Below are 21188 nucleotides of genomic sequence, written 5' to 3'. Positions count from 1 at the left end.
CGAGTTCCTTTGGCTCCGAAGGAACAAGAGGCTGTGAGCTGCCCAGTTTGAGTGCTGGGAACTGAGGTTTCTGCAAGGACAGCATCTCCAGTCATTGCTCCAGCCTCCTCTTTCCCCTGCCCCCCCAAAATAAATTTCTATTAGATAGTGTTCCAGCTAAATGAATTATTTTAAAAAGATATATATTGACTATCAGTGATTTGTACTTCCTAATGGATCTGTATTATTATCATCAACAGCTATTAACAGACAGTTGGTGTCACTCACTTCCTGGTGGACACATACAACGTCTCTGAGGCATTCTTGCCCCAAATCTTCCATGTTTAAATTTATTCAAGTCTCTAGATCTAACTGCAAATTACTAGGCCATACAAGGATTAAGTGAAGACAAAACAAGTAAAATTTAGACTTAGGGGAAACCCTTTAGAACTCTGACCTAGTTTTTCCTAACACAAAAGGATAAGATGTAAAATGAGGGATTTGTGATCTGAAAGTTGAAATAGAAGGTAATACATCAACTGTACAGCATATTGTTTTCATTTGAGTCCTTGAACACAAAATATAAAGCATAATTATGAGACAATCAGGTAATTTGAATACAGACTGAGCATATACTGATATTGAAGACAGTGACTTTTGGGGATGGCTGTGTGGAGTCACTGTCCTGCTATGCAGCCTTGTCTGGCCTGGAACTTGTTGTGTAACCCAGGCTTGCTTTGAACATACAGTTTTCAAAAGTAGCACCAGGTCAGGCACTTTAACCAACTTTAATCCAGCACTTGGGAGACAGAGGCAGGTAGACCTCTGAGTTCAAGGCCAGCCTGGTCTGCAGAGCAAGTCCCGGGACAGCCAAGACTATAGGAATGGGACGATGAAAATAGAATGGACTGTTCCTCTCTTGGAAGGCTTCACCTTACACAGTCTTGAGAAGGAGCCAAGGACGCCCCACTTTGTTCCTGCTTCTGTGGGTTAAGGTAAGCTTGGAGGTATCGGCATCAGAAGTGACCCTGCTCTGTCATCGATACCATGTTAAACTCTTTAAAAACTAGTGGACCAAATAAACACTGGAAAGCCACTTTCCCCAACTATCATGTGGCTACACTGTTGTTTGACGGGATAAGGCGGGCACAGAGGACCACAATGTCAAATTCAGAAAACAACATTTCTCTCCTCGTCATCATTTAAAACTCAGGCTGTCTTTACATTTCAGTGTGAACCCAGGAGGAAGAGTCTGGGCTCTATGCCAGCATCTCCCCCTTTTCGGGAACAGCTTTTCTTCCTGTTTCTTTCTAGAATCCAGAAGAGCAGAAAAGCCTGCAACACATTATGCACCTTTGGCAGAAATAAAATACAAACGTGCTGTGTCAATTTCCCACGGACGCCAGAGCCAAATCCTCATGTCATTTTCAGAAACATGGGGGATGTTTAGTTAGACAACCAGCCCACCGCAACTGAGCAAACAGGGTTACTGCGCATGAGCTGTAAACCAAGTTCGATCTCCTGGGCTTCCTTGCCCTTCATTTGTAATGCCCTGCCCCACATTGGAATTCCAGGGCCTTCATCCTAGATCGAAGGAGGCTTGCAAAGTTTCCTTCTTTGCAAAGCCTTGAATTCCTGGAATGTACTAAATAGGGGGGAAAATGGTGGATCCTTCATGATAAGTAATTTAGAAAAAAAGACTTGCAATAAAACAAGCATTTTCTGAACAGGAAGAATAACAGACCAACGCAGAGTCCCCAGATGGTTTTGTTTGCTGGGCTGTGAGTCTTTGTTCTGCACATGCTTCCTGAGTGTGGTGCTTTTTTACATTTGGATTGGAACCAAACTGGATTTTTATCCAAGAGTCAAGTCCCAAGGGTGAGGAAGCTGCCCTTAGAAACAAAACTAAGTTAAGAGGCAAGCATTGAGTAAAGCATGCAAAATGTTTTTTTATTACTAAAAAAAAGTTTTAAGATGGGGTCGCACTATATATTCCTGGCTGGCCTGGAACTCACTGTGTAGACCAGGTTGGACTCAAACTCACTGGATCCACCTGCCTCTGCCTCCTGAGTGCTGGGATTAAAGGTGTGCAGTGTGCACCTGGCCCAGTGTGACTCTTCCTGTTACAGACTTTCCTCAAAGCCCTTGGAGCAGTGGCTGACTCTCTTCCTTTTATCAGAGATGAAGAACCTGAATCCTAAGAAGTAGCAATTATCACCTGACAGACCTTTGACGCCCACGATCATGCCTGGAATGCCAAGATAAAGACAAACTGCTTTTGTTTTGTTTTTTGTTTGTTTGTTTTTTTAATTAGGAGGCTTTGTAAGTGTCTATTTACTTTAAAATTGTAAGGAATTTCTAGGGTAAATGCCATGGCTGCCAGACACTGTATAAAGGGGACCAAACTGCCTTATGCCCGTACACAGGCTAAGCACCGTGCAACGGAGCTGCTGTAGGGTCCCTGGAGCTGGGCTGGGCAAGGGGCTTTGGATGAGCACAAGCTGGGATGTTTCAATGAGCCCCTGTCACTTTGACCCTGGGTAGGCGCTTTGGGGTAACCAAGCAACAAAAAGGAGCAATCCTGCTCAGATAACTGCTACAACCGTGACTATGATAGTGGTTAGGAACACACATTTGTGAGTACTTTACCTTTCACCTCTGAGCCTCCAAGTGCAGGAGTGTCAAATAGCTCCCTCTCTGGGCAGCTTCTCTACCTTTATTCATCCCCAGGGTGGCATCCCCAGGGTGGCACCCTTAGGCTCAAGAGACAAAAACTATCCAATTCCACCGCTAGTTTTGTTCTTTCTCTAGCTCCAGACTCCGCACCCATGGTGACATGACCGCCTACAGTTAATAGACTCATGGAACTTACAGGACTGAAGGCCCCTGGGACGAATCTCTTGCTTTCTTTGTCTCGCTGCTTTCCCCATGATTACAGGCTTGGCATTTCCTCCACTAAGTTCTTCAATTCCTTCTCCATCCTGTAAAAGACGCTATCCTCCACCCGACTGGCATAGCCCAAAGCCTACAAGTCGTCCCTAACCCCTTCTTCCTGGGACAGTTTGTCACTCTGGTGTCAACTGTGGCATTCAACACCGTCCTCGCTGTGATCTCCTCTCCCCACATCCAATTGTCACTTTTCTTTGTGCATTCAGTATCATGTGTTTGCTGTCTTTGAGTTTTTGTTTTTAAGAATTTCATATTTATATGCAGTGAAATATGAACATAGCTACTCCCCATTTCTCCCTTTCAACTCCCCCCATGCTCCAATGATATACCCAACTTCATGTCCTCTTCTTCCTTCTCTCCCTTTCTCCCTCCCTCCTTCCTTCCTTCGTCCACTAAGTCTAGTTAGTGCTGCACATAGGTGCAGGACAGCAGCCGGGGAAATTTACCAGAGGGCATACGCTCATAAAAGAAAGACTGTCTCTCCCCCAGCAGTTACCCTGCCAAAAACTTCAGAAAGGGGTGGGGCCTGAGGTCCTCTGTCTATGCTGGGATCTTGGCTGGCTTGATCTTGCAGTCCTGTGCCGTGAGTTCATGATTGTAATAGCCACTTCATGCCCAGAAGACAGCACCCCACAACACCCCTGCAGCCTCTGGCTCATACATGCTTTCCATCTCCTCTTCCACGATGGAGCTAACACAGAGATCTCATTTTGGGACTGAATGCCCAATCTTTTAGTCTAGGTCCTTTGAGCAGTGATGTATCTCTGCAGTGACTGCTATCTACAAAGACGCTTCTGTAACCAAGGTTGAGAGCAGCCCAGGTCTATGGGTAGAAGCTGTCCCCAGGTCTATGGGTAGAAGCTGTCCCCAGGTCTATGGGTAGAAGCTGTCCCCAGGTCTATGGGTAAAAGCTGTCTCCAGGTCTATTGGTTGAAACTGCCTTTAAGTCTTTTGGTATAAGCTATCAGCACCAGGAATTGGGCAGGTCAAACTATGAGGTTTTTTTTTCATCTAGACTATATTCATCCAGTGTGTATGCTCCAAACTTCATAGGTAGAAACTGACCCCCAAGGTAATGGTAGAGAGGTGACTAAGTTATGAGAGTAGGTCCATCAGGAATGGGACTAGCACTCTCAAAAGAGAAGCCCCAGAGAGCTGATCCACTCCCATCACTTACAAACACAGTGAGAAGATGGCCACCTACGAACCAGACTCCAAATCTGCTGGCACCTTGACCTCAGACTTTCTGGCCTCCAGAAGCATGAGAAACAGCTTCTGTTTCTATAAGCATCCAGGCTGTGGTGGTTTGATATAGAAGCCATATGGACTAGAACAGCTAGAGAAGCCTTGTTTTTCAGGAAATAGGCTCTAGGGTTTTTGTTTTTGTTTTAAACTGCGGCTTCATAGGTGGGTCCTGATACCAAGTATTTATTACTTACAAAGTCAAGACATTATGAACACTTAATCCTAGTCTGCCTTGAATACAAACATCCTGAAGGATTCTCTCTTCTCCCACCATCTGCTTCAAAGCCATCCACCCTGTAATTTTACCCATAAGCATCGTCTAACACTGCCCTTGATAAGGCAGTGACCTTCTAATTGTCAAATCTCTATTCCTAGCTCTGTGGTGCCATCCTGCTCTTGGAAATTGCCAGTGATTCCTCCCACTGAGGGTCCTGCAGCCCCAGCGTGGATGCTCTGTCTGATAGGGGACCAGTCTCATCTGACGAGTCTCCTCTATTCTTGCTCTCCCTTTCTTTTCATTCTTCACCAATGCTTTTTAAACTTCTTTAAGACACTTTAAAAATATGTCAGTGCCACCAGGCAGTGGTGGCACACACCTTTAATCCCAGCACTGCAGAGGCAGAGGCAGGTAAATCTCTGTGAATTCAAGGCCAGCCTGATCTACAAAATGAGTTCTAGGACAGCCAAGAGAAACCCTGTCTTGAAAAACTAAAAAACAAACAAACAAAAAATACAAAACACACAAAAAATAGAAAAACAAAATGTCAATGCTGTGGGGCATTCTCTTCTAGGAAAGAAAAAAGCCCACACACATGAACATGCCATAAATAATGTCAAGAGGTTTCCTCCTCTCTGTTTTCTCATTCGGGCATGACGGCCACTCCTAGGTCTTAAACAGCAAGCAATCTTCCAAACCCCAATATCCTATGCCCAATTTAACTAAAAACGCATCTGTCTGTCTCAAAGCATCATCCTTGTGCTCACTGTGTCAGAAAGGGACCCAAACAACCTCCCAGTCTCTGTTCATTCTTTCCCAGGATAGCCCATCCCATGATAACGCTGTCGTTCCCCAGGCATGGAGGAGGGAGGGACCTGCTCCTTTCTGCCTTCCTACTCCTGCCTCTTTCGCTCATGCGCTCTAGTCCCATACCAGCATTGCTGGAGGAGCCATTGCTTGGTCTTCCTGTCTCTTCCACTCCATCCTGCACATGGCAACAAAATGCGTCTTCATCATCTCTGTGTCAACCCCATTACTTACGGCAGTACTTCACCAGGGGTGTTTCAATGGATGAGGGTGTTTGCATAGTTAATGCAGTTGAAGACAAAAGTAGAAGCTGTGTTTAATTATATTTCAGAATTTCTACTGTGCTAAAATACAGTTTGAAGCTTCACATGAGATGCGTGAGATAAAGGCGACACTCTTTTTAAAAGTCTAGAATAGGAGTTGGGGATTTAGCTCAGTGGTAGAGCACTTGCCTAGCAAGGACAAGGCTCTAGGTTTAGTCCTCAGCTCCAAGCAAGCAAGCAAACTAAAGTCTAATGTACCTTTAAATATAAAATATTTAAATTGGGTAGAACTGGTCTGTGTGTTAAACTTCAATTTTCTTGCCTTTCCTTTCTTCCAATTGAAACAGCTGCTGTGTGTAGTGAGTCAGTAATGAAGACAATGTAAAGAAGACGTTAGGGTAGAATTCTGTATACTTTAAATCCAGCACAGGACTTGGGTCTGCTGACTCGGTTTTCAGGACTTGTGTGGTTAGTCTCTTGCCTCTCAGAAGACTAACATCTGGGCTGAGTATCCCAGCCTCCTCATCCTCCAGTTCCAGCTGGGTTTGATCAATGGAAAGCAGAGATGGAAGACAAGAAGGGGCATTGCTCAATTCCAACCCATCTCCCCAATGTTGCGACCAGGCTGTGTACTGCTCTAAGTTACTTCATATTATATAAACGTTTTGCTTTTCAGGCTGTGAGATTTTGTTTTACAAACAGCATTTGACTCCATTTTGAGTGCAAACACAGAGCATGGATGACCCTGCGCCTTGGTAGGCACATAAACACCATCATCCATCCAGCATCAAACTCGTGAGGTACAGACTGGAAAGTTCTTCCTAAAATTGAAAATGGTATCACAATGCGTGATGGCTGCTCTTGGTTGTCAACTTGACATTCCTAGGAAGAAGGAGCCTCACTTGAGAAAGTGACTCCATCAGATTGGCCTATGGGCATGTCTATGGAGTGACTTCTTCATTGCTTATTGATGTGGGAGGGACCAGCTCACTGAGGGTGGTGCCACCTCTGGACAGGTGGTCCTGAGTGGTATAAGATAAGCTAGCTGAGCAGAAACAGAAAGCAAGCCAGTAGCATCATTTTCCCACGACCTTTGCTTCAGCTCCGTCTCCAGGTTCCCGCCTGAGTTCCTCCTCTGATTCTGACTTTTGTGTGTGTTTGTGTGTGATGACCTGTGATCTGAAGGGGGTAAGCCAAACAAACCCTTCCCTCCCCAAGTTGGGTTTGGTCGGTGTTTTAGCACAGCAACAGAAAGCTGAACTAGGACATCCCATAAATTTGTCAAAGTAGGACTGGAGAGATGGCTCGATGGTTCTAAGTGCTATTGCTCTTGAAGAGGATCCAGGTTCAAGTCCTAGTACCCCACATCAGGCAGCCCATAACCCACTACAATTCCAGTTCCAGGAGATCCATCGCCTCTGACCTCTGAGAGCACCTGCATGCATTTGGTACACATTGTCTCACACACATACATACAAATTAATGTTTAAAAAATCACCACGGTAAATTTGGATTATGTGAACACGTAGGTATATTTAAGTCAGACCAGAAAATCCAGACTTGAGAATATACCCCTCACACCAGGATGAGCAAAGGGTGAAAACATTTCTCCTGACCCCTATAAAGAGGGCCCCTAACTATTGACCTGTTACCTGGTCATTTGCTATATGTGCATCAAAGAATCTACAGGCAGAGAATTTCCGACTGTCCCACTGTGACAACTCAGTTTGGTCCCTGATGCTGTCATGGCTTGTGAGAACTGGTGTCTGTCCATCCATCCACTCATTTGTCTATCTAGACCTGGTTCTGCACATTGCCTCTATGGCCTCTGTCTCTACTTTGGCTGGGCATCTCTACTGAGATTTAGTGACCAGACCTACCGGTTTGTTGGTATCTAACCATGTGCATGACCTCTTTGCTTCTGTATCAACCCTTGCATACTAAGACTTCTTTGGAAATTCCTTAAACTTTGTTGTGAATCTTAACCCTTATAGCCATTCTCTGTGTGTGTGTATGTCTGTTATTCTTTACATATATTTAAGTATTAAAGTACTATAAATATAAGATATTTATATGTTATTTTTAATTTTATGAACTTCATTTTGTGTATTAGTATATATTTTATTATTTATAGATATTTTTTCTTTTTGGGGGGAGTTTCGAGTCGGGATTTCTCTGTGACTTTGGAGGATATCCTGAAACTAGCTCTTGTAGACCTGACTGGTCTCAAATTCACAGAGATCTGCCTGCCTCTGCCTCCTGAGTTCTGGGATTAAAGGCATGTGCCACCAGCGCCCACCTATATATTTTACATAGAAATAATTTTATATTTATATATAATATATAATTATATGAAGTAAATGATAATACATTATATATTATTATATAATTAATATTGGTATGTATTAACATATAAAGTATTACTCTATATATTGCAGAATACATGTATTACAGAATAGATATATATTACTCTTCCTGTGTATGTATATGTCTACACACACATACATAAACACATAGTGTGATGAGAAAGTTAATGTTAGTAGTTAAGATTGATATAAAAGCCAAGTGGTGTCTGGCTCCTGGCTTCCTCTTCCTGGCTTCAGCTCTTGTGAGACTTGGGTGACTCTCACCTCTCTCCTCCACTCTAGCCTCAGCATTGTCACTAAACCCAGAGGGGACTCACTAACTCTTGATGGGGTTCTTAGATCTGTTCACACCTCTGTCAATAGTTAGTACTTCACTTGAATCCTTTACAGACACCATCTGTTTCCTGTTGAATCCTCAAGGTTAGTCTCCTTACAAAATGGGGTCATAACACCTAGAGAAGCTGAGAACATTCCTTAAGAACCCTGGAGGCTCAAAGCACCAGACTCGTGGCCCCCAGCAGGGCTCCCAGAATGACTGGTCACTGCCAGGCTGCCTGGTCGCTCCTGCCCTCCAGTACTCACAGCCCCCCACCACATCCCCAGCCCCTGAAGTCTTCCTGCTCTTTGGCCCAGACTCAGGTAGAGGGGGAAATCATGCCAAGCCCAGCATGATGAAGAGAAAAGGCTGCCATGGTGATGGAGAACAGGGTTGACCTGCAGGTTCCATTCTAGGGCCCCAGAACAGAGAGTCCTAACAGGGACTGGAACAGCTGAGGACAGGCATCCGTGGGCTTGGCATTCCACTGGAAGAAAGCTGCCTCTGTGTGGGGCCCAGCTGCTCCGTCCCCTACACTGACCCCTTGTTTCCCAAGGAGGAAATCCTTTCAGTTCTAGACCTACCCCTCAGTCCCCATTATTAAACCCCAGTGGCCTGGGGCGGAAGGGTTGTTTGGAAAGAGAGGACATTTGAATTAGATTTTCAGTTTATGCACAACCAAGAGGAAATTTGTGAGGGGTGGTGTCCTAGTTTAATTTTTGTTACTGTGGTAAGATGCAAGTAGGGGAGAAAAGGTTCACTTCTTTTACAATTCCAAGTTACAGTTAACCACGGTGGCAATGTCTAGGTAGGAACTGCAAACAGCAAGTCACACCACACTGTCAAGGACAGAGAGAAATGAGTGCATACACGGGCACCTGCTTGCTTGTCTTCAGTCCCACTCTGAGACCGTTCAGGACCCCATGCCTAGGGAATGGTACTGCCAGCCGTGGACAGGGCCTCCCTGTATCAGCTAACTTAAGTAAGACAACCCCGTACTGATATATTCACAGGACAACCTGATATAGACAATTCTTTCCTCAGGTGATTCAAGGTTGTTTCAAGTTGAAAAAGATAACCATTACAGATGGTAATAGAAATGATATATTAAGAGAATATGCAGATAGATGAACTATTTGTCGATAATCACTTGAACTTTTCTCATACAGAGAAGGTTTCCTAAAGGAAATCAATGTTTTGATGTGTTGAATAAGGTAAACTAAACTGTGACTTTGTGGTGGTTTGAATAAGAATGGCCCCCATAGGCTCATATATTTGAATGTCTAGTTTGTGGAACTGTTTGGGAGGGTTAGGAGGTGTGGCATTGCTGGAGGAGGCGTGGTAGTGGGGATAGATTTGGAAGGTTTAAAAAGCCCATGCCCTTCCCAGCGTTCTCTCTCTCTCTCTCTCTCTCTCTCTCTCTCTCTCTCTCTCTCTCTCTCTCTCTCTCTCTCTCTCCCTCCCTCCCTCCCTCCCTCCCTCTCCCTCTCTCCCTCTCTCCCTCTCTCCCTCTCTCCCTCTCTCCCTCTTTCCCTTCCCCTTCTTCCTTCCCTCCTTCCCTCTCTCTCTATTCCCCCTCCATCCCTGCCTGGTGTTTATGGCTTCTACTGTCACACCTACCTTCCTGCCTGCTGCCATGCTTCCCACCATGATTGCCATGGACTCAAACCCTCTGAACTGTAAGCCCCAAATAAACTCTTCTATAAACTACCTTGGTCATGGTGTCTTATTACAGCAATAGAAAAGTAACTAAGGCAGATTTGTAGTCTTTTCTTCCTCCTTTCCTCTCCTTCCTTCCATCTCTTTAAATGCAACAAGTGGAAGAAAGCCTCCCATTTTTTTTGAAAATCAAAGAGTTTTTCTGATTACTTAAAAAAAAAAACGGACTTTCTCTAACACAAGCTGGCTTTGAACAAAACAGTCCTTACATCTGAGTAGCTTGGATTATAGGCACGCACCAGTAAACCCAGTACTGACCACAGTTAAGCCAAGAAAGCACAGTCTAATCTGGAGACAAAATGATGAGATTTCTTGGCAGGCCAATCTCACTCCGGAAGTTCTCTGGTCTGTAAATTATCTACTAGGATTAGGATTTATCCCTAAAGAGGTGCCAGCTCTAGGAATTAAATAATCCCAACATCCCGATTATTTAAAGTGCAAAATTTCTTCTGCCATCAGGGACCGTCTGCACCGGTCTCCCACCAGCAGGACCATGAGGAATGACTCAGGTAACAAAGCGAGGACACAGGAGAGGAAAGGGAGCTGGTAAGGGAGCTGGGACGCTGCCTGGCGTGAGAACAAGGATGGGTTCATGGCTCCCTGCTTTGACTCTAGACTTTCCCAGGTTGGGCTTATATCCTGGGGAACCGTGAGGCAACCCCAGGGTGAAGGGATGCCAATTATGGAAGACAGGATTCCCAGTTTCTCTGTTGTCCACCTTGGATTCCATCCTCGATAACCCAGAATAAACATAAACCTGCGCGCATGGTGCTGGAAAAGAGATTGTATTAGACCACTCACCAAATTAAATGTTTTTGTCCCTCATGCCACCCTGCATGACCCTCTGTGGCATGCTAAAGAGGCTTCAACACAGCTTAGAAAAACTTATTTTAAGAACTGCAAAGATGGAAGTAAATCTTTCCTGTGTTGAGTGAAAGCCCCGGTGGCTTGTGGGTAGAAGCCACTGGAGGGGCGGGCTGTAAAGGAAGCCTCTGGGTGTGTCTTCTAACTTACATGAGAGACCATCACATCCTCTAAGTGATGCCAGTGTTTTCAGCATACTTCCTGTCAACATCACTATGTCGGATCCCCAGTGTGCTAGGCAGGATAATGGTCCCTCAAAGTTTCTAAGACTTTGACTGGGCATGGCTGTGCACACCTTTAATCCAAACACTCAAGAGGATTTCTGAGTTTGAGACCAGCCTAACCCACAAAGAGAGATCCCATCTCAAAAAAACAAAAACAACCCCCCCAAAAAAACAAAAACAAAAAAGCCCAAGACTTAACAAAGTTAATTTGTGAATATGTTACCCACATGGTAAAGGAATGATACAAATATGATTAAATTAAGAATTTTGAGTTGGGAAGATTTATTCTAGTTGTTCTAGGTGAGTAAGCCACACGCAAACACAAGGCTCTTTGTGTGTTTATTTGTTTTCTTGTTTTGACTTTTTGAGACACGTAGCCCCACTGACCTCAAACTCATTGTGCAGCTAAGAATGGCCTTGAATTCCTGATCCTTGCTTCAACCTTCCAAGTGACGTGGAGTGTCCACCAGAGAAGACTGATCACACATGGGTTTAAGTCAACAGAAGGTGTAGCCTGAGCCTTTCTAAGGGTGAGCTTTTAAGCACAAAAACCAAGCCCTGCGTTAACGTACCTCAGCTAACAAGGTTAGCCAGAAACAGAACTACAGAAGCTAAAACACAAGGTTAGCACATTTAGAGACTTTTCCAGAGCTATGGACTTGATAGATTAGGCCTTTGTTTTAGACTTGGCACATGGTGCTGTCTGTGTGCTGAGTTTTACAGCCTGAATGGTACTTCCACCACGGAGCCAGCTGTGGTAAGGTCTGGGACCCTGTTACACAAGTGCTTAGATTGTAGGCTTATGTAATAATGGCTCCCTACAGGGGCTTTTTCAGGAAGCAGCAGTGTCAGAGTCAGAAAAGACTGCGTTGGCTGCTTTTCTCTCATTGCTGTAACAGCAAAGTAGCCAGACATGACAGAGAAACCCTGTATCAAAAACAAACAAACAAACAAAAAACCCCATAGTTTAAGTAAGGACTGGTTTATTTGGGCTCACAGTTTTAGGGGCTACAGTCCACCCATCAGGGAAGGCATGGCAGTGGGAATGTACAGTAGCTGGGCACATTGAACCCATAGTCAGAAAACTGAATGGGTCCTGCTCACCCTCTCCTGTTTCTCTTTACTCAGTCTGGGACTCTAGTTCATACGATGACGCCATTCATCAGTCTTTCCTACTCAGTCGAATCTCTTTGAATACACGCACACAGATACACCCAAAGGAGTGCCTCATCAACACCCTTGATATTGCTTAATCTAGTCACATCGACTGTCAGAATTCATCATTACAGAGATATCAGTGGAAGCAGAGTCGGAGTGCTGTGACTGCTGGCTCTGGGCATGAAAGGAGGTCGAAAGCCAAGAGATGTGGGCACCCTGAGGACTCTGGGAAAGCGAGGAAATACACCTTCCCCAGGGAATCCCAGGAGGAGAGTCGTTCCAGCGATACCTTGACTGTGGGCCAGTGCAGCCGATTGCTATATTCTGACCTCAAGAACTGTAAGATTATAAGTTTATATCAACCTTAAGCCGCTGAGTTTTATTAATTTGCTGCCGCATGCTGGTTAGTGAGAAAACATTAAGACAATTCAGTTACTAAAGATCCGGTGTGTTAACCAGATATCCATCACTGTGACAAAGCACCTGAGGCAGTAAATTTACAAAGAGGAAATAGTCGTTTGGGCTCACCGTTTCAGACCACCATTGGTTGGCCTCATTGCCTTGGGAGCTGTATTTCGATAGACATCATGACAAGTGGGTGGTAGGTAAACTGCTCATCTTATAATGTCTAGGAAGAAGGGAGGGAGAGGGAGGGAGAAAGGAGGGAGGGAGGACACTATGTTGTCTCTTCCTATGGAGATACTAATCACATAATAATGTCCCAGGTTTTTATGACTTCATCTAACTCTCACTCCATCCCAAAGACTATGTTCCAAACAGTGCTAAGTTGTATTCAACTGTTCCTGGACGAAGAGACTAGGCATTGAAACACCAGGTATAAAAAATGCCCCCCAGTCATTACTTAATGTTACTGTTATTAGAACCCCTAAAATTATGTCCTGCTGAACCAAGCAGTGCATAATGATTAATTTCTATATCATGTAACTTTCTGTTTTCTGCCACATTAATAATTGCCTTCGCTTTATGTGGTGTGCTCAGTAATTGTCATTACATAATTTCCAAACTCTTGGACTTAGGTGTAAATCTCCTGGTAAGACATTGGAACACCAAGGCTGGAGGCTAGATTGTAGTCTAACATCCGAGTACTTGCCTAGTCTGTGGAAGACCCTGGATTCATTCAGTCAGCATCACTGAAAAAAAAATCAAATGTATGAGCCAGTGTAGAAGTTTTACTTTTTCCTTGGTCCCTCTCCATCCCAGCCCAGCCCCATCTGTGAGCCCAGACCCCCAACTTTGTACTGTTCTCACCTAGGCTGACTGGCTGCAACAACTCCAGCGCTGGATTAACTTTACTTTCAGGTTAAAACAGTAAATTGTCTGAGAATATTCTATGCTATAAAGGGTGTGTCAGCTCAGACCTTCAAAAATGTTTTCCTAAATAGACTTCATACCTTCAACTCACACAGGGAACTGCCAATCGTATTGTTTTTACCAATTCCTGATGGGAGCTCAGAAATTTATTTATTTGTTTGTTTGTTTATTTTTGAGGCAAGTTTCTCTGTGTAGCTCTGTAGACCAGGATAGCCTCGAATTCACAGAAATTCACCTGCCTCTGCCTCCCGAGTGCTGGGATTAAACGCATGTGCCACCACTGTCCAGCTGTGCTAAGACATATTTAACTGCTAGTTGGTTATGGCTAGTGGGATTTCAAATAAGCAAGAGACAAGTGCTCATAGACATGAGTAGATGTCTTATTTTTTTAAAGATGTATTTATTTTAATGTGTATGGATGTTTTGTCCAAATGTATTATGTGCACCAAGTATGTGCCTGTCACCCTCAGAGGTCAGAAGAGGCCATCAAAGCCCCTGGAATTGGAGATACTGATGGTTGTGAACCACCATGTGGGTGCCAAGAACAGAACTCAGGGTTTCTATAAGCGCAGCACATGCTCCTAACCACAGAGACATTTCTCCAGTCCCTGGGAAGATGCTTTCATTGGTATCCTGGTAACAGCCACAGCCTCTACTTTACAAGGGCCTCAAGCCTACACTAATCTCTGGTCTATCACCCCCAAGGGGGACAAGAAGGGTGTGGGCTTTTGCCCTAAAAGCCACAGCAACTGTATCTGAAAACTGGATTAATAAATGAGGACTCTAGCTTTAAAATAATGTCACACTGTGTGATTCCTACTCTTTTCCTTAATTTCTTAATTGCTCTGTACTGTATTCTGAATGCCTACTCCCCATGGCTAGAATGGTTTGCATCCTCACGAGGACTAAGTTATACAGATATACACATGCCTACAATATTACATCTTTATAAGGAAAAATCTATTTGAGGAAATTTGTCTGAAAAGACTCCTTAAAGAGGAGGGGGAGATGATTAAAAAAAAGTTTTGAGAAATATTGATCTGATTTGTTTTATCTCTTTATAATTTTTCTCAGTTTAATAATTAAAGAATTGAGTCAAATAAGAAAGTGATGATTTTCTGTTGCGTTTGTGGCTAGAATAGTAACTCCTATGAAACTGGTCAGAACCCTTCCACAGTTACAGCCCAGAAAAGGAAGGTGGAAACAAGCAGCCCTGGCCTGGTGTCACCTGCTAACAGTGGTGTTGTTGTTTAATGGTAATCGTTCATGTAAGAACTAGAGAGTAGAGCCAGGCCCTAATGGCACAATCTTGTAATTATGGCTCCTCAGGAAAGTGGGGAAAGTTGAATTCCTGCCTCAGACAGAATTGAGACTGCCTCAAAATACAAGAGTTTACATAGCTCAGTGGTAGAGCACTTACAGTATAGAGGAGGCCTTAGGTTCCATGCCTAGTACTACAGCAAATAACACCTGAATACAGAGGGAACCTTCATGTATGAGAGCATTAAGGTGGGGATTGCATTGTATCTATCTGTTGCCAGATTCTCTTGGTCATGAGGCTGCATGTATTCTCCTTTGTTGGCTCAAATAAGATCTCGAGACTAATGCATGATGAGTCCTTTTGTTTGTGAGTATAACCTATTGATCCTAAGAATCAACTGCTCTTCGCTGACTGAGAATGAGTATAGTTAGGAGTCAAACTTGGAATCTCTAAAGTGAAACACTTAGTGGCTTGAGCCGATTAATCAATCCTTAGAAGTAAAATGTCAAGATACAGTCAAATTCCAGAGTTTTAAAAACTTAGTGCCACAGAGAGAAAATATCTTAAGATTTACAAGATACCTGGGGTTTGCCATCATGTTCATGTGCAATTCTGTTTTATATAACAAGTTTGTCACATTCCAAAGCCCATCATAAGCTTGTTCACCTGTATGATTAAGAATTTGAATACATGGGATCCATCCTTTGTCATCTTTATCTGTATCTTGAACGTTCATTTTATTTCAAGTATTTTGAACATCCCAGATGTGCATGTGTTATTTAGGCAGTGACTACATGGCATGAGGAAGCCACAGTATTCACCACAATGCATGAAATATTTGCTTTTCTGGGTTTGACTAATGTGATGGTCTCCCATTGCATGTATTTTTCCAAGTAACAATATAATTCTGTTCTTCTTTATGGATGAATAAAACTCGGTCATAAATGTGTACCACATTTTCTTTATCATTTCATCTGTTGACAGACATGTAAACTGATTCATAACTTCACTTTTGCAAACAGCACTACAATAAGCGCAATGTGTAGCTATCTCTGGGGTGTATTAGAGTCTTTGAATACATACCAAAGAGGTACAGCTGTCATGGAGTACTTCCGATTTTAGTTGTTTTTTTTTTTGAGAAAATTCCATGCTGATTTTCATAATGCCTGAACCAATTTGCATTCCCGCCAGTACCAAGTAAGAGTTTCCATTTCCCCACATCCTTGCCACATTTTTTGTTTATTTTCTTAACAAGAGTCATTCTGACTGCAGTGAGATGAAATCTTAGTGTGGTTTTAATTTGCATTTCCCAGATGACTAAGAATAGCAAAAAAATTTCATATGTCTATTGGTCATCTGAACTTCATCTTTAAGAAGTATCTGTCCCTTTTATTAGCCCATTCATTGCTTGGGTTGTGTATGCGTTTGGCTGGTTAGATAGGGTTTTGTTTGTTTTTGGTGTTTATTTCTTCAATTCTTTCACAGTTTCACACATACGTATGTTGGTCATATTTCCCCCTCCTGTATTCTCTCTTGTCCATCTCACCCTCTTGTCCCCTCTTCCTTGGTGCCTCTCCTCCTACTTCTCCTTTCTGTCTTTCTTTCTCTTTTGTAAGTTAGAGGTTCTTGAATGAGCACAGGTGTATTTGCTTGAGCAAGGGCAACCAACCTTCCAGTGACCACACCACTGAGGACTATGACTCCCTCTACCCCAATTGCCTATATAGCTCCTTATAAGGTCCTCCCCCACCCTCGACGAAATGTTAACCAGCCCCATCTTTTATAGGTTACCTTGTGTAGGTAACCACAACTGCTGTGAATTCATGGGTAGAAAAGCCATATCATATCCAGAATGTAATATTTCACCGTGCTGACTCCTCCCTCCCCCACTTCCATTGTCTTAGGGTTTTATTGTTGTGAAGAGACACCATGACCACAGCAACTCTCATAAAGGAAAACATTTAATTGAGTGGCTTACAGTTTCAGAGGGTTAGTCCATTATCATCATGGTGGGACATGGCAGCATGCAGGCAGACACGGTGCTGGAGAAGGAGCTGAGAGTTCTACTTCTTAATCTGCAGGCAGCAGGAGGAGACTGTGAGCCATGCTGGGCATAGCTTGAACATATAAAATCTCAAAGCGCACCCCCACAGTGACACACTTCCTCCAAAAAGGCCACCCTTCCTAATGGTGCCACTCTCTCTGAGCCAAGCATTCAAACACCTGAGTCTATGCGGGCCATTATTATTCAAACTACTACATCTATGTCCCCTGAACCTTAGGGAGGGTGACATAGATTTCAGGTTTAGTGCTGACCACTCAATATTCATTTATTCTCAGTACTTTGATCAGCCTCTGCATTGAGCCACTGCTAACGGAAGCTTCTCTGACCATTGCTGAGAGTAGAACCTACTCAAGGAGATTGGCCTACAATTTTCTTCCTTCCTTCCTCCCTCCCTCCCTCCGTCCCTCCCTCCCTCCCTCCCTCCCTCCCTCCCTCCCTCCCTCCCTCCCTCCCTCCCTCCATCCCTCTCTCTCTCTCTACTCTGTTTTTGGAATCTGTGTAATCCTGGCTTTGTACAATGAGTTTGGCAGTGTCTTCTATTTTATGCAGCAGTTTGAGGAGTATTAGTATTCTTTCAAAGTCTAGTAAAATGCAGTGAATCTTGTGGGCCTGGGATTTTCATTAGTTGGAAGTCTGTTTATCGCTTAAATCTCACTGTTTGTTATGTGTGCAATTTATTTAAATTGCTTACAGCCTCTTGGCTTAATTTTAATAAATAACATGTGCCTGGAAATTTCCTATTTTTTCTGTGTTCTTCAAATGATCAGAGTGCAGATTTTCAAAGACCTCCCCTGAATTTTATTGTGTCATTTGTAATGTCTCCCTTTGTACCTTTAATTTTATTAACTTGGATTATTTTTCTCTTTCTTTATCAATCTTGTTTATGTTTTTGAAGAACAAACTCTTCATTTCATTATTTGTATTTTTCTTTTTGTTTCCATTTTATTATTTTCTTTCATAATCATTATAAATTTCCTTCTATTGATTTTGAATTTGGTTTATTTGTATATCCATGTTCCATGCATATATAATTCAAACTGTGATGTCCTTTGGATGGATTGTTCCTTAATCTATATATACTGTCCTTTATTGATTCTCACTAATTGTGATTTTAAGTTTCTTGTGTGAAATATTAGAATTGCTACCCTCACTTGCTTTTCTAGTAACATTATATACTTTTTCATCTTTTCACTCTAAACCTGTGTTTGTTCTTGTCAGTGCGTACTTCTTAAAGGCAACAACAGGCAGATCCTATTTTTAAATTCAGTCGGAGCTGTGACTTTTGATTGGAAAGTTGAGATCAGTACTGTTCCATTGTCTAGCATGCAGGAAGCCATGTTAGACAATTCCCAGTACTAAAAAGAAGCAAACAAAAGCATTCAGAGTTATTATTGAAAGTTACATGTTAATTTCGGTCATTCTGTTGTTTTTGGAGTGTTTGATACTTTTTATCCTGCCTTCCTTATGTACTGTTCTAGTGTGGTTTGTTCTTCCCTGTGGCCTCATGAGTGTGTTTATTTTTCTTTTTGGCATATAGAATTCCTTGGAGAATTTTCTGTAGTGCTGGCTAGTGATCATGAGAATTCTTTTAAAGTCTTCCTTTCTTCTTCCACTATGAAAAGCTGGACATTGTCATCTTGGTTGGTGGTTATTGTTTAGAGTTTAAAATACATCTTTTCACAGAGTTTCTATGGAGAAGTTTGCTGTTCTTCTCATGGGTTTGCCCTTGAGTTTGACTTTGTGTCTTTGCCAATTCCGGTGTACTTTCTTTGTTCTATGTATTTAGTGTTTTAATTATAATATGACATGGTGGAGGTTCTTTTCTGATCTACTGGACTGGTGTTCTAAATGCCTCCTGTATCTATGGGCATTTCTTTCTCTAGATCTGGACATTTTTCTGCTGTGGTTTTTATTGGTTACGTTTTCTATGCCCTTAGCTTGAAATTCCTCTTTCTATTCCCATGGTGCCAAAATTTGCTCTTTTAATCGTTCCCAGAGACCTCACATGTTCTATTCATATTTCCTATTAATCTATTGTTACTCAAGCTCTGATGTCCTGTCTTCCACGTTATCCATTCTGTTGATGCATCTTTATTTGACTTGTTGAATTTTTCACTTCCCAGTATTTAAATTTGATTTTCTCAGTGGCTGAAGAGATGACTCAGCAGAGAAAAGCACTTACTGCCTTTTCAACGGACCTGAGTTCAGTTCCCAGCACTCTCATCAGGTAACTCATAACTATCTGTAACTCCAGCTCCAGAGGAATCCAATGACTCTGGCCTCTGCAGGCACCTGCATTGACGTTTACATACCGCCCCCCCACACACACACACTCTTGGTAGCACACACACAAGCAATTAAAAATAATAATGTCTTTTAATTTCTTTTTCCAAGTATTTCCTTTATTGATATTTATCCTGCCTTGACTTCCTTATTTCATTCATTTGTATGTTCTCTTAGAATTTATCCAGGAGTTTATTCCTATCCCCTGACTTTGTTGATCATTCTTATAATCATTCTTTGGGATTTTGTCTAATTCTTCATTTGCAGGGCATTACTGTGGAATTAGTTGGAGGAATCATGTTGGCTCAATTCTTCATGTTTTCTGTTTGTGCGTTACATCTTTGGTGTTGGCTGGATTTTGTTTTAGTCACCCACATTCTTTCAGTAGAACTATTTGCAATGTTGAAGTGGGACCAGGCTCTAGCAGGGTTGAACTGTCACGTCTCCCCTGAGGTTGTCACTTAGTGGTTATACCCTCAGCCCACATGCTCAGGGCACCAGGGCAGATCCCTTGTCCCACTCTGAGAGTAGACCACTATCTGAAGAAACAGCTACACCTGAAGAGGTCCATTTGAAAACATGCTTCAGTTAATTCGATTGCATGCCCTGATGGGAATAAAGGAGCACAAATAGTACTATGTGCACTAAGATGTTAGATACTGGGGATAGGAATGTAAAGGAATTAACAAAGCAAGACAAGTAACTCAGAGGAAACAGAAGGGAAAGTAAACACAAGCAGGAACAATAAAGACAGAGAAGGAGATGAGGCAGCTGTAGCTAAAGGTAGATGAAAAGAGAAAGAAAGAGAAAGAAATGAGGTGTGCGCTCCGCCAGGGCGAGTGGCTTCAACTGCTGCAAGCCCATTCCTCGGGTCATGGAGGGGGGATGGCCCCACCCCCACGGCCCTGCAGTATCAGTCTGCCCTATGGGGATCCGGCACATGTGTCTACAGCAGCTGCTATTGTGAGGAAAACATTTGGAAACTCTGTGAATACATCAAAACTCACGACCAGTATCCCTTGGAAGAGTGTTCCCCTGTCTTCATATCAAATGAGAAGAAGATGGTAAGTTGGTACCTATTTGGAAACAGCAGGCAAGACCTGGGAATGGACCTATGATCTGGGATTATCATGTGGTTCTGCTTCATTTGCCAAGTGAAGGACAGAGCTTCATGTATGACCTAGATTCTATTTTGCCATTTCCCGGCCCTTAAGTCTGACGAAGACATTCATCCACATTTATTTAAACTGATTCGCGCTGATTCCTACTTTTCGAAGAACTTTGCTTCTGACCGCTCTCACATGAAAGATTCCAGTGGGAACTGGAGAGAACCACCTCCAGTTTACCCCTTCATTGAAACTAGTGACTCCAAAATGAACCTGAACGACTTCATCAGCATGGACCCTGAAGTAGGATGGGGAGCTGTCTCCACGCTGTCGGAGTTTGTACATCGGTTCAGCAGTAAAAACTGCTAGCCGGATGCTAGAATGTGAAACTGAAGAAGTTCTAGGAGATGAATAAGTCACCCTTCCATTTAAGGGAGCAGCATGATGCAGGTGGTTTGGAGGCATATTTTCCCATTAAATTTGAGTGGAAACATTAATGAACACAAATATGAATGAATGGCCCCTCCCCGTCCCCTTTTTAGCTTGGGAGTCTATCCGCAAGTTCTATCTCCAACCCTAAGTCAGTCAGTCCCCAGCCTCAGACACAAACAAGTCAAATAAAAGCTTTCCAATTGGTATGCCACGGGCGGTATATAATTGCTAAGATATTCCCATGGCTTATTTGTTTAGACGTTTGATGAGCTAGGTCAGCAATTGCTTTCATTAAACTACAAGTAAGGACTTGGGGGCAGCTCCTTTAGCCTGCTCCCTCTGCTTCCTGTCCTCTAGACTCTTTGGGCACAGGGTTGTGGCCGGTGGCTCCAGAGTCTCTGTCGCCCATTAGAGGTACCTGTAAAATGTTCCAGGGACAGCTCTGCTGCTCAGAAAGGACAACATTGTGAGCTGAATCAGCTGTAAGTATTAATTAGTCTTTTTGGACTATGATATTTAGAAAAGCTGCAGATGTGTTGACCGAGTGCTTATTTGGCCCACGTGTGTGCATAGCTTTAAAGAAAACTGACTTAAAATTTAAA

The 21188-nt window shown here is 43.0% G+C and overlaps 1 pseudogene; it reads left to right on the top strand.

Annotated features, from left to right (window-relative positions):
• Nucleotides 1-20523, top strand: part of LOC101842796 — a 45847-nt pseudogene extending 25324 nt beyond the window's left edge.
• The last annotated feature ends 665 nt before the right edge of the window (nucleotides 20524-21188 follow it).

The sequence above is a fragment of the Mesocricetus auratus genome, unplaced genomic scaffold (genome assembly GCF_017639785.1).
Source record: "Mesocricetus auratus isolate SY011 unplaced genomic scaffold, BCM_Maur_2.0 Super-Scaffold_100014, whole genome shotgun sequence".
Classification (NCBI taxonomy): domain Eukaryota; kingdom Metazoa; phylum Chordata; class Mammalia; order Rodentia; family Cricetidae; genus Mesocricetus; species Mesocricetus auratus.
This window is presented reverse-complemented; position numbering and strand designations above follow the sequence as displayed.